At 35.0% G+C, this 27,363-nt stretch overlaps 1 pseudogene; it reads right to left on the reverse strand.

Annotated features, from left to right (window-relative positions):
- Window positions 1-10,414: 10,414 nt before the first annotated feature.
- On the reverse strand, window positions 10,415-16,744 carry LOC113266052 (40S ribosomal protein S6-like; annotated as a pseudogene).
- Between the last annotated feature and the right edge of the window lie 10,619 nt (window positions 16,745-27,363).

The raw sequence follows: 27,363 nt of genomic DNA on the forward strand, positions 1-27,363 counted from the left end.
TAGTATCCCGTTGTATAGATATACCACAGTTTTGTTTTTTGTTCATCACTTGTTGGGCATTAGATTTTTTTCCTCCACTTTTTAACTATTATAAATAATGCTCGTATGAACATTTGTGTACAAGCTTTTGTGTGGAAATACATCTTGATTTTTCTTGGGTATATACCTGGAGCGGATTTGCTGGATTACATCTATATTCCACTTTTTGACAAACTGCCAAACCGTTTTCCAAAGTGTGAATGAGTGCTCAGTTTCTCACATTCTCATGAAAATTTGTAATAGTATGTATGTATCTATGTTTTTATTTATTTTTTTGCCGCCCTAGTGCATGTGCAGTAGTATCTCGTTGCAGTTTTGATCTGTGCTTCCCTACTAATGATGTTAAGCATCACTTCATGTGGTTAGAGGACATTTGTATATCTTCTTTGGAGCAATGCCTTTTCAAATCCTCAGCCCATTTTTAATTTGGGTTGCTTGTCTTTTTATATTGAGTTGTGACCATTGTTTATATAATCTGGATACAAATATCTTCTCAGATATGTGATTTGGAAATATTGTCTCCCATTCAGTGGATTACCTTTTCACTCTTTTTGTTGGCATTCTTTGAAGCACAAAGTTTAGCTTTGGTGTAGTCCTATTTATCTATTTTCTTCTGTTGCTTGTGTCATATCTAAGACACCATTGCCTAGCCAGGTCAGAAAGACATCCTCTTATGTTTCCTTCTAGAGTTTTGTAGTTTTACTTCTTACATTTAGATCTATGAACAATTTTGAGTTAATTTTTATGTGTGAAGTAGGAATTCAATTTTATTCATTTGTATATGGATATTCAGTTTTCCCTGCACCATTTGCTGAAGAGACTTTTCCACTGAATTGTCTTGACACGCTTGTTAAAAATCAATTGACTGTAAATGCGAGTGTTTATTTGTGGACTCTAATTTCTACTCCATTGATCCACATGTCTGTTTATGACAGTACCGTACTGTGTCAATTACTATTGCTTTGTAGTAAGTTTTGAAACAGGGCTGCATTAATGTTCTAACTCTGTTCTTCTTTATTCAGATTGTTTTGGCTATTCCTAGTAGCCATATGAATTTTAGGATCAATGTGTCAATTCCTGCAAAAAAAGGCAACTGGGATTTTGAAAGAGATTGGGTTGAATCTGTAGATCAATTTGGGGATTACTGTCATATTAACAACGTTGTGTCTTTTGATCCCTGAACACAGGCTGTCTGTTTATTGAGGTCTTCTTTAATTTCTTTTAACAATGGTTTTTAATGATTTTCAGTGTATAATATACCAAGTCGTATCATCTAAAAAGGTTTCTTTGTCAGTCACAGACTAACAGACATGATTGTGAGATCATAATCCAGCTTCTTTAAGCTTTGGCTAGAAAGTAAAACATACCATTCTGTGTGCAGCTGTTTGCTCATAGCTAGTGGGGTGACCCTACCTTAACAGCAAGGGCTTGGGGAATGGGGAGAGAATGGATACAGTGCTTTCTGAGCACCTCTGACACAAGACACAACGCTAGTGTAGGAAAGAAAGAAACATCAGGCTTTATTGTTATGCAAGGAGAGAAAAAGAGATGAGAAACTGTGTTTATTCTAACATTTGTGTGAAACGAGAGTTATGTGCATAGATATGTTTGAATTGGTGTGGGAAATAAATGGCATGGTACAACACAAAAACTGATAACTATATTTGCCTCTAGGGAAGTAAACTTGAGTGTGGGACAGGATTGGATATGAAATTTACTTTTAGCTTTATACCATATTTTACTTTTTGAACTTTGTGCATTTTGTCATAGTAAGCAACATAAAAAATACTAAAACCTGATATCATTTTCATTAAAATCAGGAACAAGTAGGAGATACACAGAAATATTTAATATTATTGTAAAGGCTTGAGAGAACAATATTAGATGAGAAAATATACCAATAAACATAAATAATTAAAAAGAATATGTTTTTATTTGTAGATGACATGATGGATTTCCCTGAAGGAACAGACTCTTAACTATGGAGAACAAAGTGATGGTCACCAGAGGGGAGGTAAGTGGGGGCGGGGATGGATTGGATAGGTGATGGGGATTAAGGAGAGCACTTGCCGTGATGAGCACTGGGTGTTTATGTAAGTGCTGAGTCACCAAATTGTACATCTGAAACTAATATTACACTGTATGTTAACTAACTGTAATTTAAATAAAAAGTTTTTAAAATTAAATAAATAATGAAAACCTATTACAGAATTAACTTTAAAATGTTGGTAATTTCCCTAAATATAGGATATAGATTTAAAACCAGATTTCCTCTTCACTGGCATTAACAGTGTAAGTTAATTAAGAGCCTATATAAATAATAATAGCTATGAAATGTTTTAAAATAAGTAAGACTATATTTAGCATAAAAGTTAAAAGATCTATATGAAAAATAATAAAACTATTATAAAATATATAAACTAGATTTTTAAAACTATATCAACACAACACATTCCAGAAGAGGAAGGCTTAATATCATATAAATGTCAAATTTGAGAATTTAAATATGATATGAAACAATTCCACTCCAAATTTTATTTGAATAATTTTAGGAGTTGAGAAATGCTTTTGCTAAGCAATGGTTTAGCAATTCAATAGAAGTTTGAGAATAATGAAAAAATGTAAAAGGAGGGAAGTAAGAACAGTTATCAGTTATCAAAACTTGGTTCAGTGGTATAATAAGCAAAATTGTATTATGACAGAGAAATTAAGTATATTAGTAGAACAGTAAAGAGACTGGAAATAACTATAAGTATACCTGAGACTTTGTATATGATGAAGGTAATGCTTTCATTTCAGAAACGAAGCATAGCATAATACAATAAAATCACAACAGGCATATCTTACTATTCTTCTGCAAGAGAATGATCAACCTCTATCCCACACTGTACATAGAGTTCTTTAATGTGAGTGATATTTCCCTAAGCAAGGCAGCAAACCCAGAGCCCAATAAGAAAATATTGAGAAAAAATGGGGCACCTGGGTGGCTCAGTCAGTTAAGTGTCCAACTCTTGATTTCAGCTCAGGTCATGATCTCAGGGTTCTGAGACTGAGCCCCACATCAGGCTCACCACTGGGTATGGCATTTGCTTAAGATTCTCTCTCCCTCTCCCTCTGCCTTCCCCCACCCCCCACTCACCCTCTCTCTCTCTTTCTCTCTAAAATAAAAAAAAGGAAGAAAAAGGAAAAAAAATATTGAAGAAGAATGGACCATGAATTAAACCTCATTCAAATCATGCCAATTTTTTCAAAAAACAACAAGTTACTTCTAGAAACCCATGTATAACTCTAAAGAAAACCTTCTCATGAGACTTCAATTTACATAAACCAAAAATAAACACATGCCATATTTGAATTTGTGAAAGGAAAAAAGTCTATAAAAAGAAGCTTCCATGTAGACTATATATCTAACCATAATAAAAGATTTATATATAAAACAAAAATTGTCCAAAACATATTTTTTCAGTAAATAAGTTGAAATCAATTCATTGCAATATCATAGTACTTTATTTTAACTATAGCAAAATTCAAAATATATTTTGTTAAAATACAATTATATAAAATCTGTTTAGAGATGTTTATTTTGGCTTTGAATTTTGGAAACTTTTATTTTGTAACTAAAGTAATATTTGAGAAAGCCATTTCCTATCTTTGGTCTTAAAATTCCAGTTGTCAGGGCACCTGGATGGCTCAGTTGGTTAAGCGTCTGTCTTCTGCTCAGGTCATAATTCCGGGGTCCCGGGATCGAGCCCCGCATCAGGCTCCCCCCATCTGGCTCCCTGCTCGGTGGGGAGCCTGCTTCTCCCTCTCCCTCTCCCTGTTGCTCCCCCTGCTTGTGCTCTCTCTCTGTCAAATAAGTAAATAAAATCTTTAAAAAAAAATTCCAGTTGAAAATAAATTTAAACATTTTGTAGCTCCTGCTTCTCTGCCATCCACAATGAAAGAAGTATCAGTTGTAAAGAATCAACAGTACAGAATCAGATCACTATATACATGCAATCATTCTAAGACAAAGGTGACACTGCAAGGTAGTGAGGAAGTAATGGTCTTTCAATAAATGATGTTAGGTCAATTGCCTTGCCATAAAAAAAAGGTAAATTACTATCTTACATCATACATGAAAATCAACTCCAGAGGAACTGCAGATTGAAATGTGAAAAATAAAACCAAATATTTTAGAAGAAAACATGAGAGAATAGCTTCATAGCCATATGGTATGCCATATTTTCTTAAATAGCATGAACACAGCTTTAATTATAACCAAAATAAAAGTTATTAGACTACATTAAGATCAACTCCCTCCAGTAAGAGTGTGAATAGGCAGCCCACAGAGTGAGATATTTGTAATACATATATTTGCAAATGACTTGTCAGGATATATTTAAAGAACCCTTGGAAATCAGTAAGAAAAAGACAGAAATCCAATAGAAAATTAAGCAAAAGATTTAGACAAGCACTTTTAAAAAAGGATATTCAAATGGCCAATAAACATGTGTTTAAATTCATTCATCTTCAAAAATTACAAAATGTAACTACAATATGCTACTATTAAAATGAAACAGAAGTCAATGGCAAATGTTGGTAAAGTTGTGGAAACAAAAATTGATATAATGACTTTGAAAACCAGTTTGGCGCTATTTATTAGCAGTGATCATTTGCATACACTATTCTTTTGCAATTCCTCTTCTAAGTATGAACTCAACAGAAATATATACACACATTCACTGAATTATAGAATGCTCACATCAGCATTGTATATAATAGCTAAAAACTGAAACTAGCTATATTCCTACTGGCAGTAAAATGGATAAAAATATATTGTATATTCACATGTGGGATAATAACATATGAGACTGAGCATACTGTGAATGCCTTCACTGGTATGGCTGAACCTCACAAATAGAGTATTGCATGAAGGAAGTCGTACCCAAGAGAGTTCATACTGTCAGAGCCCTTTTGCATATAGTTCAAAAACAAAAGAATCTTCATTATGTTAAAAGTCAAGCGGTTTACCTTTATTATGTGATTGCCTGTATGGGAGTCCCAGTAAAGTTGTCCTTTGACGCGGCTGCTGGTCACATGGGTGTGTTTGGTTTATGAAAGGTCACCCAGCTCTACCCTCGTGATTTGTGCCCTCTCCTTCATATACCTTATTCCTCAATAAAAAGTTCAAAAAATACTAAGAAGTCTAGCCCAGAGTGATTTTGGAATATATTCTCTGCATTAACCTATTTAGTCACGTAGAGAGATACTAGAATATTCCAAACTGAAAAAGGAAAGTAGAAACATTTGGAACCACAATCCTCTGAGCATAATACAACTTTTCATTTCATATAGTGAAATTAAGTGGAAATTTTTGTCTCAAATTAGCCCACTATCTTCTGAAAAAAAAAATTTTTTTGGAACTTAGCATTTCGGGCTTTCTTATTGATTCATAAATCTTTATGTATCCTGTAAGTGTTTGTGCCATCTTTTCATTAGCTGTACTGGATCTGCAGCAAGCCCATCCATCAGGACAGCAGATGTGCACAGTGTTATGCATTTAAACAGTGATCAAATTGTGGGAAGGTAAAGCATAAATAAGTAGATAAGGCTTGTTATATCAGGGCTCCTACATCAAAACAATGTTTTGACTGGAAACAGTTCTTAATAATAATTTCATATCCTAATCTATGGGGAAAATTCCATTTACTGTACCTGCTATGGGTATGAATTTTCAGTACAACTTTCATATTAAGGCTGCAGTGAACAGATTCTTTCTAAAGATGAACCCAGTAATTCATTTCTTGGACCAGTCATAAAAACCCTGTCAAACTTGACTAAACTCGAAATAACAGTCACTTGCCTGGTAATCTGTATTCAATGTTATGCGATATATAGGTTTTTCTAAATCTGATGGCTCACTTAGGTCAGTAATCCTGGCTTTATATTTCACTACTAATAATGCTAAGAAATTGAATGAAAATAGACTTTCAGATCCAATCTGGAGTAAATAGATATAGGGATTTTCTGAGTCTCTTTAGACATTTAAATTCAAGTTACATCAAAAACTCATCAATATTTTCTATTCTAATAGTTATTAGTGTATGAATAAGGTTTGCCATCAGTTCCTTCATTTTTTCAAGAGCAACTCAGCAAAATAAATTCTTTGACTCTCCAATTTTCTTTAAAGCATTTCTAAGTATTTATAATTAAAGAATCATGATTCCTTTTAAAACTATTGGGATTAAACAATTGGAATTTAAGATGTTAATTTCAGCAACTAGAAAACTATACTAGCTTTTTAATATGTTATTTTGACAAAGAATATATTAGACAAATGTAATAAACTTACCCCTACAAATTAATGATTAATAATAGCATATGATGAATAGTAGCCCATGTCTTTTACATGCTGGTCAAATTTAAATTATATCTGAACTATTGTATGGTCCAAACCCTGTCATGCTGTTTCTAGCTCAGTGTTTTTTCACATTCAGATTTTTCTGTCTTAATTTTCCAAACAATACCTTTTAGCCCAATTCCTCATTACCTTTTCCTTCCTTAATTGCCTCCATTTGAATGAAAAATATTGTCATTCACCAAATATTAAAAAAAATATAAGGGTGACTATACCTCCTGGTTTGCCTTGGACAACCCCTTTTGTCCAGGTCTAATTGTTAATACTGCCTCATTTTCCTGTCAAAAGTGTCCCATTTAGATGCCAAATTATATGGCAACATAATCATCTATGATTATTCCAGAGGTAATCATTGTATCCTGTGAATTTTATTTCTCAAATGTACCTGAAATCCAGCCTCTTCTCCCCATCTCTACTGCCATCACTCTAGGTCAGCTACCAGACTTCTGGAACAGTTTCTATCTGCACTTTCCCCTTTTCCCCCTTTAAATCTTTTGTCTACAGTAGAACCAGAAAGCTTCTTAAAGCAAAGCAAATGCCTATTTTTAGTTGTTTTTATGGCTCTTAGAATGAAATCTAAGCTTCTTATTCTAAGTCCCTATCTGACCTAGTCTTTGCCAATATCCCTGGCCTCGTGAAAAAAGAGCAAGGTGTGTTTGAGAAACCTCGTCTTTAAGGTTTTTGTTTGTGTCACCTCTTGAGAGGTCTTTGCCATTCAAAAAATCTATGCGTTCCCTTTTTATTCTCTACCATATTGCCATATTTATTTCTTTCATAACTCTTATAATAACTTGGTAAAAAATGGCTTTTTGCTCATTTTCTTTCTGTCTGTTCCATGAGAACAAATTGTTCACTAGTCCATGTTAAGTGGTGAGCAAAGTGTCAGGCACATAGTGGTATTTTTAGCAACCGGCAAGTATATTTATTTCAAAAACCTAATTTGCTCTGAACCTCTTCCAGGTAACGGAGTACAGTTAGGAAGACATGTGCGATCTTCACCCTCAATATACATATTCCAGTGTGATAAAACTGATATGCTGTGAAGAAAATTAGAGTAGTGTATTAAAGTGAGACCAGAGGAGAAACCCTCTGCTTTCACTTCAGTGCTCAGAAAAGGCCTCAATGAGAAAGTGCTATTAGATGGGAGACCTACACAATGAGTAAGGGAGAGCTGTATGAAAAGACTTGCCAGAAAAGGAAGGAAGGAAGGAAGGAAGGAAGGAAGGAAGGAAGGAAGGAAGGAAGGAAGGAAGGAAGGAAAGAGACCTGCAAGGAGATGGAAAAACTTGTACAAAGCCCCTGAAACCAGAAGGTACTTGGCATATTAAAAACAGAAAGATGAGTTTGATGACCAAGCAAATAATTTATTTAATCTTTTATGTAATTCAGTAGATATTTATAAAGCATCTACTGTATACACTGATTGCTCTAGGCTTTTGGGATACATCAGTGAATACAATAAGGAAATATCTCTACCCCTGGGACCTTTACAATTCTAAAGAAGGAAGAGTAAGTTATGATATTTAATAGCAAAATAACTAGGTATTTTAGACTAAATAATTTCTAGAGTCACTTCTGATACTCAAAAGTGAATTAAGTTTTGGGGCGCCTGGGTAGCTCAGTTAACCATCCAGCTCTTGATTTCAGCTCAAGTCATGATCTTGGGGTCGTAAATTTGAGCCCCGGCTCAGGCTCTGCACTCAGCGGGGAGTCTGCTTGAGATTCTTTCCCTGTCCATTTGCCTCTCCCCACCCCCTACCGCACCCGCCCCCCCCTCTCAAATAAATAAATAAATCTTGAAAAAAGAAAGAAAGAAAAGTGAATTAAGTTTTTTTTTTTTTAATTATAACACATTGAACAGTCTTCACATGTCACCTAAGGAACCAGAGAGGACTGTAAGCCTAGAACATGGATTGATTTGGTTCATTAGACTATCACCTCGTTCTAAAGCAATGAGCAGTTTCTTCCTATATGAGTTGTGTTTTGTGAATTGTCAAATCTAATTTTATGTTCACCAGTATGCTGAACTATTTTTACCACTCAGTTATCTTGTCATTAAAGGAAATGGAACATAGTCTATCATTGCTGATATCTATGATTTTCTAAGGGCTAAAAACCTGGAAACAATTCTAAGTTCATTCTTTTTTGTGGGAGTAGAAAAATAATAGTGTTATCTGAAGACCAGATACCAGACTGAAGAGGCCTGCAAAAGAAGAATTTTTCACTTCAAAGAATTTTTTCTTCAAAAGAAGAAATTTGCCTTCAGTGAAGGAACTTACATATTAGGTCTGTTCTATTTACTCTTTTCATTAATGCCTATTGCTTTAACCAAAGGCTAATTGAATATAGTTAAATATTCCATTTGTTCTATAAGAAAAATATGACCTATTTTGTTTGTTTTTCAGAGGGGAGTAAATTAATGGCAAGGCCTGAAGATCATAGGTTATGACCCGTTGGTCACAGTATTTTGTAGCCGCACAATGTAAACTCAGACGATGCTTTTCTTTGATTTTTTTTTTTATTGTAAGCATCCATATTTTCTATCTCAGACAAAAATAAATGGCTATCTTGCAGCAGGAAAAGGGATATAGCCTTTCTCATACAAAATGATGTCTAAAATCACCTTTTTTATTAAAATCTTTTCTTTTTTTTTTTTTAAGATTTTTATTTATTTATTTGACAGAGAGAGAGACAGCCAGCGAGAGAGGGAACACAAGCAGGGGGAGTGGGAGAGGAAGAAGCAGGCTCCCAGCAGAGGAGCCTGATGTGGGGCTCAATCCCAGGACCCTGGGATGATGCCCTGAGCCGAAGGCAGACATTTAATGACTGAGCCACCCAGGCGCCCCTAAAATGTTTTCTGAATTAAAATCAAGATGAAGAAAATATCTTCTCACTTTCTAGACTGTTCTGATGTAATCCTATCTTTCTAAAACTATGAGAATAAGATTGTGAATAACATGCTGATCAAATATCTGAAGTGTGTGACCCTTAAAAGACATAGTGTAAGTTGGCTTCAAAAAATTATAATTTGGATTTAGCTTATATTAGTAGAAATACAATATTTAGCATCAAGGAGGTAATAATCCTGCTCTAATGTTCACTGATCAGGTTACCATTGTAATATAATGTTCAGTTTTGAAGAATATTCTCTGTGATGTTTAATTTTATGTGTTAATTTGAATGGGCCATAGGATGCCTAGGTATTTGATTAAACAGTATTCTGGGTGTGTCTGTGATAGTGTTTCTAAGTGAGATTCACATTTGCTTCTGTAGAATGAGTAAAGCAGATTGCCCTTCCCAATGTGTGTGGAGGGGGGGAGTTGGGGGGGAGGGGGGCTTCATCTAATCCACTGAAGGCCTGAATAGAACAAAAAGGCAGAAGAAGGGAAAATTTGCTTTCTTTGCCTGTCTTTGAGCTGAGACATATGTCTCTTCCTGCCTTTGGACTTGGACTAAGACTATACTGGCTTTCCTGGGTCTCTAACTTGCAGATCTTAGGACTTCTCAAAACTGCATGAGCCAATTAATTATAATAAACTATACCTATCTCTATATCCCTATATCTCTCTATCTAATCTCTATAATTTATTGGGTTTGTTTATCTGGGAACACAGATTAATATAGTCTCTAAGAGTGGCAGTGGTAAAGTAAAAGTTATTTAAAGGGCGTGTTCAGGATGCATATGGAATGTATTAATTGTGAAAGTCTAGGCTAAAGTAACATATAGATCCAAAAATTTTATAAGTGTTTCAAGATACTGGTTTAGCTCTCATAAGAGTTCAAGTTGATTTAAAGATGTGACTCGGGTTCGGTTCCACATATTCATTGAGAGAGCCAGTCTGACAGAAGCTGTGCTGTTTTTAGTATGTGGGGTCCACAGTCAACTTGGGCACTGCCATCTCAGGCAAGCAGAGGGGTAAACAGAAATCAAGCATAGATTCTCATGAGTGTAGCAGTAGAGACAAACTCCAGAAATCATACAAAATCCGTGAGAGGTTTCTCTATTTTATACTTGGGAAAGGCTCCACAGATGACGCAGAAGTTGAGCCTGATGATGAAGTAACTTGTTTCAAGGGACCTGCTCAGACAGTTTCATAACATTTAAATCAAACTCCACGTGATTCTTAGAGATATTCTCATCTCAACAGTAATCCCTCCCCCTCCCTTTTTTTTAACTTTTTATTCCCTATTCCATTAGGATATCAAATCGTTGAAAATAGGGACTTAAGAGGTTTTTTTTGTTAAATCTTTTGTTATTAGTACAATGTCTCTAACACAGATGTTTTGAAGAAATATTTATCTAGAGTGTCCTGATGTCTCACTATACCCTAACATATACACATATAATTCTGTTCCATGTGGTCACGGCTACTTGAAATATAACAGAGACAGGTGTTTCTATCTCCTAGATAGATGGCACCTTGAATCCTTATACGCATAGATGAAACATTTTTAGTATAAATTAATGAGTTTAAGTGGTTTCCATCAATCTCTTCCTTAAAGGTTTTTATAAGTAGCTTATTTGGAAAATCTCCGAATGAGGAGGACGACATAAAAGAATTAAATAATGTATAAATAAATAATTAAATTAAAGGTAGGGCTTAGACGTCTTTGTCTACCTCTGTTTAAACTGTCTTAGTTTGTAGACTTTACATTATGATATTACATTGGATCAGTTCTTTGCCAGAATATAGAACTTAGCTCTCTCACTAGCAAGTGAGGATGAGGAAGAATCCACCTACTTCCTTTGTATGTCACAGTGTGTCTGTTAATCATATATGCTGTAATAATTAATGATAAATGAATGGCGCTGGGATATACTACAAATTCCCTATAGGATTTAGAACTACTACAAGGGAGCACTGAGTTAGTAAATAAACAGCAATGGCAAACTAAAAAAGTCTCCTTTCTTAGGAAATGTGCTACATGAGAGAACATCTTATCGGATAAATACATGCTGAGTATAAGTTAAAAAAAAAAAGCATACTAGGCTATTATGCTTCTACTTGCCTTACACTTACAAAAATTATTTAAATTCAATTTAGCTAATGTATAGTGTAGTATTAGTTTCAGGGGGGTAGAATTTAGTGATTCATCAGTTGCATATAGCATCCAGTGCTCATTACATCAAGCACCCTCCTTAATGCCCATCATCCAATTACCCCATCCCCCCACCCACCCTACTCCCCTCCAGCAGCCCTCAGTTTGTTTCTTATAGTTAGGAGTGTCTTATGGTATTTGCCTCACTTTTAAAACAGAAAGTGACTGTGAGTTGATTCCAATCTACTTTTGAATAATGTTTGCAGTTAATTCTCCATTGGAAAATTTGGAGCTATTTTTTTTTTTTTCCTGAAGAAAACTATAGGTTATTAGTGAAATTTCTGGCACTGTGGGCTTCAAGTTGTTCTCTGTCGGCTGCCTCATAGACATGCTGTCCTTCATTTATGCAGATGGCACAGATGACCCACTATCAGTAGGATATTGCATCAATTAATGGCACATAATTGAGAAATAACAGATTGGGGTTAGGGGTGCAGTCCGTGAGTAGAGAGCAAAGTTTTCCCAGTCAGGAGTATACTGGCCCATACGGAAATTAAATATGTGACCTTGACTTTAATACCACCAGGATCTAATTGAGTTAACCATCTCTGCCACACAATGTCGTATAAATAACTAATATTCTTGTCATTATCACCCCATGATATCCGTTAATGTTATAAGTCTCTAAGTTTCACTATTCAAATAATACTGTTTCCATGATGACATTTCTGATGATACATTTTATTTCCATGTAGTACAGACTTAGCATTGTCCTGGAACCGCTTTAAACTTTTTAAAGTTGTAATTATTAAATACCACTTTAAATTAAAATTTATAATTTAAACTGACTGCTTAAAAGACAATTATAGAAAGCATTTCTAAATTCTAAATGATAAGAGGTAATGCATTATGCTTGCTTGTTAATAAAATATTAGCTATCACATGTTGGGTTTTAAGGAGACTTAACATTATTGTTTTTTCCGTGAAGTTCAGGAACCAAATGAGAAATAAGACACAGGAGTCACTATTAATTTTCCCACATGGGGCGATCAGGCCAAAATGCATTTTTTCTATAGGCAGGCCAATTCAAAAGAGAGAGAATCTAGAAAAGGCAGAAACAAACAAGCTGAGTTTCTTTATTCACCCTCACCAAGTAGTGTGAGGAATGAGGAAAAAATTCAGGACATTTCTTTTCCTGAATTCCCTTGACAAGGAAACCTGGAGAATAGAGGGTCTCTCACTCCAAACACCATACTCACCTTCTCATGGCAGGTGTACAACATGTTTAATAATATGCTAAGCTGCTTACATGGGTGGCCTCACATTGTCTTCCTGGTATGTTGTGAGTCAGGCATTATTATCTGCAAGATAAAAGAGGGATCAGAGGCCGAAAGAAGTCAGTTAACTTTCTCAAATATTAAGTGAGAGGTCATGATTTTGAATTCAGGATTCTGATTTCAAAGCCTACATTCTTTGTTTCTGTAATTTTCTGCAAATAAGTTATTATATATAATAGCAGCAACCACATGCTGGCAGTCGGGGTAAAAATATTTCTTCTTTTTGAATGATTTGCAGAAATATGTTCAAAGCTGCTAATAAGCTTTATAAATGCAATCTCCAGCTCCCTGTTCCTGTCCCCAGTTCCCATCCATTTTCTTGCCATTTTCTCACATTAAGAGATCCAGAGACAAGTCTAGGAAGCATGTTCTACAGAAAATAAGCTCATTCCTCCCACCATTCAGTATTGTTCTAAATTCTTATTCTACATACATTGGATGCAAATGTTTATCTATCATCTATCTAATCTATCTATCTAATCTATCATCATCAAGCTATAGCCTTGTGTGTGTGTGTGTGTGTGTGTGTGTGTGTGTGTGTGATCTTATTTGTAACACACCAATGTTTGTGTTGGAGGACATGAGGAGTAATAGGATGCTGAATCTTGGGCGCTTTGGTTCTTGGTTTCTTCTTTGTTCAGGAGCTTTCTCACAGTGTACTGGCAGACATCATCTTCTTTAGAGAGACTGAAAAGTTTGCAGATTCTGCCAGCTCTTTTGGGCTCCAGGTGTCGAGGCACAGTAGTACCAGTGAGTCCAGGAATATCCTTCTCTCCTTTTTTTTACAGTGACCAAGTTGAGAACACTCTGATTGGCATCCACAATGCAACCTCAACCAGATTTGCACTTTCTCTCTCCAGTCCTCCTTGATCTATAGCAGGAATGCCCCCTTACTCAGCAGCAGGTAGACACAGCCATGGGTCCAGATACCCTGCTTCATGGGGAAGACTTGTTTGTCATTGCCACCACTGATCTGGACCATGTAACCCTTCCATTCTTCACCTAGAGACTCAGCAGCAACTTCTGTGGCCATACGCTTCTCATAAAAGGTACAAAGTTTGCATTCACCATCTACTTCAATGAGTCTCTGGCAGCCAGCAGCTGGGAGATGTTCAGCTTCATCCTAAAGCAGCCTACTGCCTCCGAGGTGCTACGCAAAAGAGCAAGCTATAGTACTGAAACATACCTTTGGCAAGAGCTTAGCTTTTTTGATCAATTAACTCTGTTCAATACTTATGACTGTATTGGAATCCGTTTTGACTGTTACTTTGAGCAATCTAGAATTTCATAGGTAACTTTGGTCTAAAAAGTCTGTGTTTACGTAATACTGCCTTTGGTCTTTCAACTAAAGTTGTGTTTTTCTATACTTCCCATATGGTGACTGATCATAAATTTCCTCATGGTAAAAATTAACTTGAACACATCATGAAATTTACTTTTCCAGTTCTGAAAATTATGTGTAATTCACATCTTCCTGAACTCTCTCAGCTATTTCCTCTGTCTTAAATATCCTTCCCTTTTTATGGGCCCATGAAACTCCTACTCTTTATTGAAGTCTCAACTATTAAGCCACTCAGTAAAGATTTTTAACTTCTTTTCCCACTTCATATTGTATCCCCTTTCATCATCAGCACTTATATGTAATCCTGAAATTTCACTCGTTTCCATTATTTTAACTATGTACTAAAAAGAAGTGATTGCATCTAAATTATTTCTCTATACATTTATTCTAGTATATTTATTGACATAAATTACTCATAAAGCATGTTTATAGAATGAATACTATCATAAACTTACTCAAATCCATCATTCACTTAAACATTTTACCAAATACAATGTTTACAAATAAAAATACTACACACAAAAATTCACCTAATTTTGGTAGAGTAGTCCATACCAAACTTGAATAAATTATATATTTCTTAAATTATGCTTGCTTTCTCTTTTATTCCCTGTTACAGACACAATAATCACGTGTTGTTAAGAAAGCTTCTGATTTTTACAATTAAGCGTATTCTCTCTTCCATCATCAGCAAAATAATATTTGATCAAGTTTCTTCCTTTTCTTTAGCCAATGTGTACTCCACGTCTGCAGTTTTATTGTCATATTTTTAGCCCCTCAACACCAGATTTTTTTTAACTTATGGAAAATGAGGTAGTAAGTCATGTAGGTGTCTCACCACCTCAAATTTTGAATTAATAGAGCTCAACAAGCTGTTTCCTCAATGCTTTATTTTCACAACTGCATAGCCATTCATTCTGTTTCTCTGTGGATTTTAATCCTCTTATAACCTACACTTTTCTAAATGTGACATTGCCTAAGTATCATTTGTTTTCTTTTATTGTTTATCTCTATAAATAAAATTTCAATCCATTTTTAATTATTCGATTCATTTTAAGTCTATTTATCTTTCTCACCATAATTACATGGTGACGTAATATGACGAAAAATGCAGTACAATGTAAACTTGACTAGCTCATGAATTTTCATTGTCTTCTTCTAGGAGAACCTGGCAAAACGATTCCTTTGCTTTATCTTCTTTGTCAACCCTCTTTCTGTCTTAGGGAGGTGATGCTCAAACTTCTGCGAATCCAGTTCAGTTCAGGTACTTGATGATTCTGCATTCTGCACGACTGCACCCTGCAAGGTGCTCCTTGAAGAAGACTGGGGTAAGTGCATACAGTATATATATATTTATATTTTTCATCTCTGGTGATACTGCTCTTGTAAAAACATTGACCAACATTTGGAAAATGAAGCTTACAGCACATTATGGATTATAGTTCATAATTTAGAAACATTCTTGCTGTATCCTGGTGATTGATTTTACTCAAAAACAAGATGTCATAAGTTTCTATTGTTCCCCAAACACTGTGGCAGTTCTTGTCAGAAGCTATCCCTTGTTAAAAAGTTATTGTGCATTGATTTCTTCTCTATTCTGCATATGTAACCGTAAGTCAATTCTGTGTAATCACAACCTCAAGAGAGCTTAAATATTTCTCTGGGTTATTGAGGTGTGATTGTATTTTGTAAGACTTGCCAAAAGGTAATATACCATTCAGTAGGGAGCAAGTAGAACTATTTATTTGTCACTTGCAAGATATATATAATTGTATGTGTGTGTGTCTATGTGTGTGTGTATATGCTTACATACAATTTTACTGTATGTAAGGTACTTCAGTACCTACTACTTTAGTAATACATAGTAGTTATGAGTGGTTTTTTTCAAATCAGACTTCCTGTATTTCTCTTTGTTCTGCTGCTTATGAAATTTGTAACCTTGAGCAAATTGCTTCATATGTCTCTATGCCATTTTCTTCATCTTTAAAGTGCAGAAAACAATATTTTCCTAGTGTTGTTGTAAACATTTCATGAGATAATGCAGGTAAAGCAAACCTTCAAGCACTGTTAGGATAATACGACAGGCAGAGGGGATGTAAAGATTAAAGCATACGGTTTCTCTCTTCCATGACTTAAATCTAGATCTGCTTATATAAACTGAAAAGAAAGAAGTTAGAGGTGTATCTTAGGATAAATAAATAAATCATGTAGTTGATAAGAGATGACAATATTTAAACCTCTTCTCATGTGCTGGCTGCTACATAGTCTTCCTCCTAAATACCTTTCACTTAATACAAGCATTTTAGCAAAGCAATGTGAATTCATAAAGTACTCAAAAGTCAAAAGTTTGAAGGCTGGGGGCGCCTGGGTGGCAAAGCGGTTAAGCGTCTGCCTTCGGCTCAGGGCGTGATCCCAGTGTTATGGGATCGAGCCCCACATCGGGCTCCTCCGCTATGAGCCTGCTTCTTCCTCTCCCACTCCCCCTGCTTGTGTTCCCTCTCTCACTGCTCTGTCAAATAAATAAATAAAATTTTAAAAAAAAAGTTTGAAGGCTGGAGCACCTGGGTAGCTCAGATGGTTGGGCATCTGCCTCAGGCTTGGGTCATGGTCCCGGGGTCCTGGAATTAGCCCTGCATCGGGCTCCCTGCTTCTCCCTCTCCTTCTTCTCCTCCCCCTGCTTGTGCTCTCTCTCTCTCTCTGTCAAGTAGATGGATAAAATCTTAAAAAAAAAAAAAAAGTTTGAAGGCTATCAGCACCACTGGCTTAAATATAAGAAATGTTCACAGGAGTTTTTGTGCTGTTTACATGTTAGATATTTTGGCTTTTAGTATCTTTTATCATGTTCCATATAAATATGGTACTTAATAGAGAAATAAGTTAATGTCAATGTCACAGCCTGCCCTGCTCAATATTGCATGAGCCCTTTCCTGTAGGGTTAGGAAATTTGTGTGCAGATACAACAATTTTATAGGTAAAAAAACACAAAGAGAAAGCTGACAACTTTCTGGCATTTCAAATTCCTATGAATTTCATGCCTTTGAACTCTGATTTCTTCTCTTCTGAGGACTGTGACAAAAAGACAGTTGCACAGTGTTTCTCAATGGCCTCTGGCCTTTCCCAGTTGTCCCTTACATGGAACGCTAAGGCCTATGTTAAGGATACTTATCATGCAATGGGTAAGTAATGGTAGAAAGTACTTTATTTACTGGCTTTTTACATATAATTCAAGATTTAGATATATGCTTCTAGTGATTATGTTCAGTAATAGTTAAAATGATTTGCTACTTGGAGTAAGTCTGTCCAATTCACTGTATCTTTTGTATTACTTTACTATGAAAAGAACTCTTAGGAATCTAGAATTGTAACATTAAGAGAGATGATGATTGTTTTCTTCTCAGTCCTATCATTTGGTGATAAAAGTAAATTCCTTTGAGTTTAAGGAATTTGAGCATCTTATCATGTAATGCTTTCAAGTAAAAACCAAGAAGTCCTGATTTTTTTGTTGAGTAATGATCTGATGATGTTAGTATGTATACATACCTCTTAGATTCTGCGATGCATTCTTGGGAAGTTAGCAATCTACAGCCATTCACAAATGAGAAATGAGAAATACAAGAAGACATTAATTTCCTAGGTTGTTAGGAGATTTAATAATTACCTGTAGGTATAACCTCAAAGCATATTGCCAGGAAGCCCAATGTATAGTGTCCAAAAAGTATTCCAAATAAAGCTTAGTTCAGGACCTTCCCAGTAAAGGGACATTTCTCTTCTCTGAGTAATCATAGACTCTTCGCGGTCTCATAGTAACAAAAAGGAAAGAAACCCATGTCTTGAATAACTCAGGAGCTTTGATTCCCATTGACATTAAAAGAACTGTTGATGTGATATCTCATATACTTCACACAAAATAATAAATCTACACTCTGTAAAAAGGAAGCAAAAAATAGGTTTTTATTGTAAAAAAAAATAACCTTTGCAAATATTGAAACTGTATCATACATAACAAAATGGCAGACTTCTATTTTTTGTTCTAAATGGCAAATATAACTGTATTATTTATGTATCCTTCTTTTTAGGTTATGTGAACATGGATAATACTTTGTTGAGGTTGAAAGAATACCATCATCACAGTTCTAGGTGAAATTGTTAGTTATTCCAAAAAAGTCATCCCAAATACGGAGGAGCACTTTAAGTGGGTGGTGGTAATACAAGGAGCCGATTACAAATAGGAAACTATTGTGATGATTATTCTCTAAATTGTGGATATCCAAGTCTTTGGTATGGCCCTAATTTGAGGACAATGCTGGAGTACTGAGCATACTAACAGAATAATAAAAGGGGGTGGGAGTTGAAGGTGGACTTAATAGAGATATTGCAGGAGGCAGTTGGGTACCAAACAGTTGTGACGGAGCAACCCAATCTGATTTTTGGTGAGCGTAATTCATTCTAAATTTGAGTAGATGATGAGCAGAAACTGATGACCTTCTGTGTTGGGCATAGGAATTACGGCTGGAGGAAATTCTAAACTTCAGAGTGGGGCTCTGATTAAATTTGAGGGGAAATGCCAAAGTCCAAGAAAATAAATCGGAGCTAACATAATGAAAAAGTCATTTACTTTCAGATGGATTGTACAAATATGATGAATACCAAATTATAATAAGCACCACCATCTTTTCTCTTTGGTATGGCATGCATGCCTACTCATTCAAGTTTATCTTTCTCTCCATCATATATGTTACCTTAGTTACCAAGGGAAAGAGACTGCTACTTGGCCTTGCTCTGCACAGTACAATATAACATTGTGGAAATACTTATTCTCCCCTAAATGAGGACTTGTAGCATGAACTAGTTATCAGACGTGGTAGAAGATTAACGTCTTTTTGGTTTGCTTTCTGGTACAGATTTTAAACTGTTCCCTCTTTGTCAGCTTTTTAGAGTCTTTTTGAAAATCAAAACACAAAACCCTTGAGTCAAGATCTCAAAGTTGCAATTCCATCTTTTCAATAACTTGTTATGTAAATTTGGTAATTCATCTCTTTGTGATTCCCTTTCTCATCCTAGAAGAGAAAATAATAACTGTCACTCACCTCCATTCTTACTGACATTGTAAAGAATTAATTATTAATGACTACAAAGCACTTCCCAAACAGAAAGCAATAGATGTTCTTTAAAAGAAGTCTTTTTCATAATACAATTTATACTGCCTGTTTGTATTTGGTGGAGATGTTCATTTATTTATGATTCATTTTAAAGAAAATAGAATATTTTACAGGGGAAAAATAAATATCATCACCAAAGAAATAGTTAAAAGCTTCCAGCTAGAGTTTTCATTTTTATCCCTTTGTGTATAGACTATATGCAACAGTCCATACTTTCATTTAGTGATTTTCATAACATTGACACATAAATAAAAGGAGTTAGAACTCCTATCTTGTGCGTATTTGACAAGCTCTAACAGAATTGTTTGCAAAATTTTATTGAAATCCCTGCTTTCATTTATCTTTGTTAGCACAAGCCCCAGAAATCAGTGGTATGGAATTCTTGTATAATTTAACTCTAAGAGAATTAAGTGTGCAGGTGTTCAGAGAATAGCCTATTTTTCTAAGCAAATAAAATCTTTTGGAAGAAAATATATTATTTTTATTACCTTATGAAAGAATATTAAATTGGCTTGATTCATTTCTAAAAGAACAAACAAGAAATATATTGCAAAGAAGGAGATGAGAAACCAAGAAACAAAAATGCAATTAGTTGCTAGTAATCTCACGTACTTGAAATAGTATAACAAGCTAAAATTGCTTGAACAGCTACAACAGAGAGTGTTAGAGCTGCAGGGCTTCTTAAGGTTGCTATATTAAACAAGGGCATGTGCACATTTAAGCTGTATTTCAAAGATTTTGATCTGGGAGCACTTTTCTCCTTGTTGTGCACTATCACGAATTCATCAGACAAACATTCAGACTTTAGAGAGTGGACGGAAACTTAGGAAAGATAGTCCTTGTAAGAACTTCAAGTGTTTCTCTTTCCACTTGTTAGGCTGGGCCTCATGTAAACTTTCCTAGATAAATGAGTTTCAAGTGCATTTTGAAAGGTCTGTACAAAAGAAATTTAGTACTTTCCATTTTAATGGCTTGCAGTCTTGATGGAAGTTCTTTCTTTCAGCCAACCTAAACGCTTTATACAACGTTTCAAGCTCACTTATTCTTGTTCTGCCCTCGGTGGCATCGGAGTACCGATCAGCACCTTCTATGTAATAATCCTTCATGTAATTGAAAACCAACTTGTTTCCCCAGCCTATTTTCCAACTTAAATAATATTAGTTCCCTTAACCTTTCCTCTGAGATTCTATTTTCCAAGCTATTAATCATGTTTATTGCTTGTCCTTAAACCTTCTTCAAGTTTTCCAAGGTCTTTTTAACTTAGTGAGGCCAGGCTTGCACACAGCACTGTGATTATGCTAGGAGAAATACTTCTCACATCCTATGCATTGTTCTTCTGTTTCTGTGTCCAAGGAGTTCGAATTGCTAATGCATCTTCGAAATGTGGCTCTTACACTGTTATTGCCATTGTTGTTGCCTTAACACCACCAAATCTATCTTCTCCCATGGAATAATTAGGAGTTTACCTTTAAGTACACTCCACCTACCTTTGTGTAATTCTGAACCTTCTTAGTTGCAAAACAGTTTTGATATTTCTTGTTCAGAATGGGGTCATCCTGCTCACCTCGCCTAAGTTAGTATTCGCTTGTTCGTTTTTTCAAGTTATATGTGTTTGGGAGTTTAAGATACACATACAATTTTATATCAACAGAGGCACTGTTATCAGAACTAATGCAGACTAACATTTCTTTATTTGGAGATGTTCTGCTTCGTGTGTTATTCAGATTTTATGTGTGATTTAAAGTGAAATAAAATTTAAAACAGAGGTACATACATATTCCTTGCATAGAAATCACCAAAATGCGGGGCGCCTGGGTGGCACAGCGGTTAAGCGTCTGCCTTCAGCTCAGGGAGTGATCCTGGCGTTATGGGATCGAGCCCCACATCAGGCTCCTCCGCTATGAGCCTGCTTCTTCCTCTCCCACTCCCCCTGCTTGTGTTCCCTCTCTTGCTGGCTGTCTCTATCTCTGTCGAATAAATAAATAAAATCTTTAAAAAAAAAAAAAAAAGAAATCACCAAAATGCTTTTCACTTCCAAAATCATCATTGCTACTTTCCACAAAATTATTTCCTACCAATTTCTTAGTTGTATTTTAGACTTTCTACAAATTTCTTGTTATATTTAGACTTTCTCCACTCCCACAATGGAACATATTTTGCTCCCATTAATACTTAGAGTCCTCAGCACATTGATTCCAATCTTCCTTATATTCTCCTCTCCATTTTTTTTCCATACAAGAGCAATGGGAAATATAATTACATTTCATTTCCATCCTGTATGATTTCCTTCATGCGATTCTGCAGATATTTTTTTACCATGCCTCACTTTCCAGTTTTCAGTCATTTTCATATGCTATAATAAAATATACATGCATTAAACCAATATGCAGCAAATGATTTTTCTCTATCAATATTTTTTAAAAGGTAAGTAGACCATCCATGCATTTTACAAACACATCTACATAATGCAATGCATCATTTAAAAATGAGCCATATATTGTTAAATTTGTCTATAACTACCTAATTCTGAAACTAGTTTAAAACCCATTTGCTTGCAGGAAAAAAAAAAAATGTTATCACCTTGTGAAAACAGAGGTGTTAAAATAATGAGGTATGGTTCCTTCCTTGCTGTGGACAAAAATCTACTGAGATTCTGATTCCTTAAGCTAAGATTCTATTTTCCTTAAGAAGAGATAGATTAAAGATTTTATTGTTTATCCCTCACCTTTTTTACTGATTTTGAACAGCGCAAATCTTTTGGAATTTATGTAAACTAGAGATTCCTCTGAGTCTCTTTGCAATTCTGCTGAATATTATAATTCTTACTTTGACTTTAGATCATAAACTGATCCTATCTTTATGTGACTGATGTTTAGAGCATTTTGTCTTAGCTTGATTTCTAAGAATTCGTAAGGTGTATGATTCTTAAAACCTAAATACAAACAGGTGAAAGTGTATGCCACAATGCACGTGTTCATTTAATCTTCACAATAATTGTTGACATTAAGCACTTACGCCTAATGTTTAAATGGGTTATCTCATGCATACTCACAACAAGCCATAGTTATTACTGCTGTCGTCATCCCTGTGTTACTGAGACATGAAGTGGTCCTGTTTCTGAACTGTTCATAAAGGTGGCAGCTGGTGACGCTGGGATTTCAACTCAGGTAATGAAACACGAGAGCCCATGTGCTTCTAACTAAACCACCCAGCAGGACAGAATGGATACGTTGTTTATTAATTCTCTTTGGGGAGGGAATAAAGGAAAATCTTCATCAGTGTTTTTCTGCTGCAATTATTTGTTAGTTTTCTAAACGATTTATTGTGTCATTAATCTACAAAATACAGCCACATTATCGTTTACCTTCCTTTTTAATTAGTCCCACAATCATGACACACTGGAAAGATTTGAACTCCATTTAAAAAAAAAAAGATGAATTGACATTACATTTCTAAACTATATATCATTTTCCAAATAATATTGTAAAATTATAGCTTTTAAAGTAACTACACATGATACGCTATAATTTTATTTATCAGAAACTTAAAAGGAATCTCTTATGCCGAATATTTTTAATAAACCATTTCATAATTAAGAACTCCTGAGAATATCCTAATACTGTGTTGTAGTCCTAAAACTATCTACTTTACTTTTATCAAGATTGAATTCCTTTACTTCCCATTCCAAATCTAAGACAAGGCTAAACCAGTCCTGGAACCAGGATTTTTGTTCTCACTTTTCATGTCCACATGAATTGTAAGTATGTATATGAAATGGGAAATGCATGACCTTTTTTAGTCAATCTTTTAATTTAGACTATAATTATAGGGATTACTTTGGGAGTTGATGTGCATTGGCAACTCTATGGTGAGGCACACAGAGGTAAATAATGTAATCATGGCAGCAGCTGGGTTTCGGGTATGCCAACAGTGAACTTAGAGCTTCCTAGGCAGCTGGGGCAGGTGTTAGTGATCTAAATGGGGTTGGTGGAATGACTTTTATTACTTTACAATAGTTCTGGCAACTAGACCTATGTTCCTGCCATTCCAGTCCTGGTTCCCACTTTGTTTTCTGTGGTTTTCCAGCAGGTTTTTAAAAGTTTTATATCACCCCCAACAGCTTTACTACCACTTCTCTCTCCAGGCCAGATGAAGAAGTAATGCACAAAACTGTAGTACTTCCTTTTGCAGTGTATGTTAGAAGCATAACCATAATTTAAACATCCTGCCAGGAGTTCTTTTATTAACAAAGTGACCCCAGACATGACTGCAAACACTACCCTGTTTTGTAATAAAAGGGATGTATTATCTTTTTCTCTGAACACTAAATCAACAAAATTGATGGAATGCCTGCCATGTATAAGACATTTTTATAATAACTATTTAGAAGTAGTTTCCCTATCTTTAAGGAGCTTAAAGACAGTTGGAAAAGCAGGCTATAAGCTATGAAATAAAACCAACATTAGATGTTAGCAATTGGCCAGTGCCAAACTAATGGTATAGATATAAAGTTCTATAGGATTTTCAAGGTGGTAGAAAGTATATAGGAAATTCACATAAATGGACTCCATGGACTTGGTAAGGCATACAGATAATGAGAATTTAGATACAGTCAAAAGACGCATAAACATAGTGTGAAATTGGCATCTATTCCAGTTTATCTGTAGCAGATAGCCTCTATTTGAGAACAATGGGAGATAACATGGGGAAAATAATGAAACAGTTGTGTAACAATAATTATAGTAACAGTAGTAGTGATATTAAAATAGCTAAAACACAGGTGCTTGCTATGAGCTAAACATTATGTGTTTTCTTTGTGCTAAATAGCATCTGCTTTAATCCTCAGAACAAAATCAGGTAGCAGATAGTATGATTTTCTGAATCTTCCGTATAGGGAAATGGAAGCTTAGGGAAAGCAGATACTTGATAAAGGACATATTCCCTTAGTGGTAAAGCCAGGGCTTGAGTGCATCTCTCTTTGATATAAAAGGCTTTTTACTTAGCATCAGAGGAACAACTTAAGGCATGGCAGCATGGGGACACAGCCAGGACGAGAGAAAATTCTTTAAGGGGATTAATAAGTTTATAGATAGATAGAGAGATGTCTCAGATAGATATGTCTTGGGGAAATATGTCCCAGTATATATTGCAATGGGGAGAGAAAAAAAAAAAATCATTTGGAGTACCTTGGACTCTCTCACCTCTTTTTGCCACTCTTCCCTTGTAGGTAATTTTAGCCTCCTTGTTCTTTCCCAAATTTGGCAGGGATCTTAGGGCCACTTTTATATTTGTTCCCTCTGCCTAGGATGTATATGTTGCTCTCTCTTCCTCTGGAAGGAAATGTGGTTCTCTCTGTATCTCTTACAAGGTTTTACTCAAATGTTACTTCTCTTGACATTTCTGTTAAATTGCAGCAACCTCCTTCTCCAGATAGTTCTGATCCACCATATGTTACTTTGATTTTCCTTTTATTCCATGGCACTTTTAACTTCTAAAGACATTATATAATTTAGTTACTTATTATGTATGTTGCTCATTGTCTCTCTCTTATCTCTCCAAAGTATAAACTGCATAAGGGCAAAAGATCTTCTCTGCTTTACTCATTGATATATCTAAGAGCCTAAAAGAGACTCAAGTATATACAGTCATTCAATAAATATTTTTTGAATGAATGATTATATCATTAAAAACTTATTATGCAGATAATTAATGCCCATTTTAAAAACTTTAGAAAATACACAAAGCATAATAAAAACATTAAAATAACCATAATCTCACCAGTGGTAAATATTATTAATGTTTATTATTACAGTTTCATGCATTCATATATTTGCATTACTAAAAATTAGTTCTGAATCTATTCATTTTCAAAAACAAACATGAAAAATAACTTATCAAGGTGATTTCTGAGACATTTTTATTTGGAAGAAATATTTATTATGTATTTTAGCTATTCAGATGTCAACAAGACTTCTGTTTTTCACAATTTAGATGTATTTTATGATTCTATAAGCCTTTAATTTTGATTGTAGAATAAATTTAGAGATATGATGATCAGTAAGATTTTTGCATTGAAGATAAAAACAATGTTTAAAAATGTTGTCCAATGGCTTATTATCCAAAATATTATTTCAAAGTGAAAGCTTTCAGTGAGATGAGGCAGGGAAGATAAAGGTAAAAATGATACTACTGCTACAACACTCTAAATGTCCAGACCAGTAAGCTACTCAAACGAAAGCTTTTCAGAATTTCCATATTCATTCACCTTAATATAGCATCCATCACCGTGAGCAGCATTTATTATTTATACATCTCTATGTCTGGTATATTATTTCTCTCTACATCATTCTCCATTTTGAAGGGAGTGATATATCTGATATCTTAAAACCAAATATGTGACTTCCATATATATATGAGTATTTATAATTTAAACTGGAAGCCTAAACTAAATAGTAATAAAACAGAAGAAATGTAATTTTATGAAAAAATGAAAATATTACCAAATAGTAATGCTATGATTAAGGTAGACAAGGCACTTTCATAGAATAAAACAGTGAGAAAAAGATTTTAGATTTTGTGGATAGGTAAAGCCTCTCTGAACATGTGAAATTCTAGCTGAGAACTGAAAGGTTAGAAGTGAACTAAACAAAGTCTATGGAAGAGACTTCTAAGCCAACAAATTGTTTTCATCATGTTAAGTGTACCCTTTAAGACCTATTCCTTATGTCACCCATACCCTGCCAATCTCCCCTCTGGTAACCATCAGTTTGTTCTCTACAGTTAAGAGTCTGTTTCTTGATTGGTCTCTCTCTCTCTCTTTAAAATTTTGCTCATTTCTTTTGTCTCTCGAATTCCACATATGAGTGAGAACATATGGTATGTCTTTCTCTGACTTATTTAGCTTGGCATTATACTCTCTAACTCTACCCATCTACCTATATTGTTGCAAATGGCAAGATTTCATCCTTTTTTTATGGCTGAATGGTATTCCATTATTATTCAGTATATACAATATACACACTACTTCTTCTTTATCCATTCATCTATCAATGGATACTTGGGTTGCTTCCATAGTTGGCTACTGTAAATAAAGCTGTAATAAACATCAGGGAGAATGTATCCCTTTGAATTCATGCTTTTTGTATTTTTAGGGGATAAATACCCAGTAGAGCAATTACTGGATTGTAGGTTAGTTATCTTTTTAATTTTTTGAGGAGTCTCCATATTGTTTTCCACAGTAGCCACACCAGTTTGCATTCCCACCAACAGTACAAGAGGGTTCCTTTTTCTCCACATCCTCACCACTTCTTGTTTCTTTGTGTTGTTGATTTTAGCCATTCTGACAGGTATGAAGTGATACCTGATTATAGTTTTAGTTCGCATTTCCCTGATGATAAATGACGTTGAGCATCTTTCCATGTGCCTGTTGGCTATTTGTATGTCTTCTTTGGAGAAATGTCTATTCATGTCTTCTTCCCATTTTAAATTATATTATTTGGTTTTTGGGTGTTGAGTTGTATCAGTTCTTTATATATTTTGGATACTAACCCTTTATTGGGTATGTCATTTGCAAATATCTTCTCCCATTCAGTAAGTTTCCTTTAAGTTTCGTTGATTGTTTCCTTTGCTGCGCAGAAACTTTTTATTTTCATATAGACCCAATAGTTTATATTTGCTTTTATTTCCCTTGCCTCAGGGGCATATCTAGAAAAAATTGTTGCTATGGTTGATGTCAGAAATTACTGCCTATGCTCTTTTCTGGAGTTTTTATGGTTTCAGGACTCAAATTTAGATCCTCTTTTTTTTTTTTTTTTAAGATTTTATTTATTTATTTGACAGAGAGAAAGACAGCCAGTGAGAGAGGGAACACAAGCAGGGGGAGTGGGAGAGGAAGAAACAGGCTCCCAGTAGAAGAGCCCGATGCGGGGCTCAATCCCAGGACCCTGGGATCATGCCCTGAGCTGAAGGCAGACGCTTAACAACTGAGCCACCCAGTCACCCCTCAAATTTAGATCTTTAACCCATTTTGAGTTTGTTTTTGTGTAT

The sequence above is a fragment of the Ursus arctos genome, unplaced genomic scaffold (genome assembly GCF_023065955.2).
Source record: "Ursus arctos isolate Adak ecotype North America unplaced genomic scaffold, UrsArc2.0 scaffold_37, whole genome shotgun sequence".
NCBI lineage: Eukaryota > Metazoa > Chordata > Mammalia > Carnivora > Ursidae > Ursus > Ursus arctos.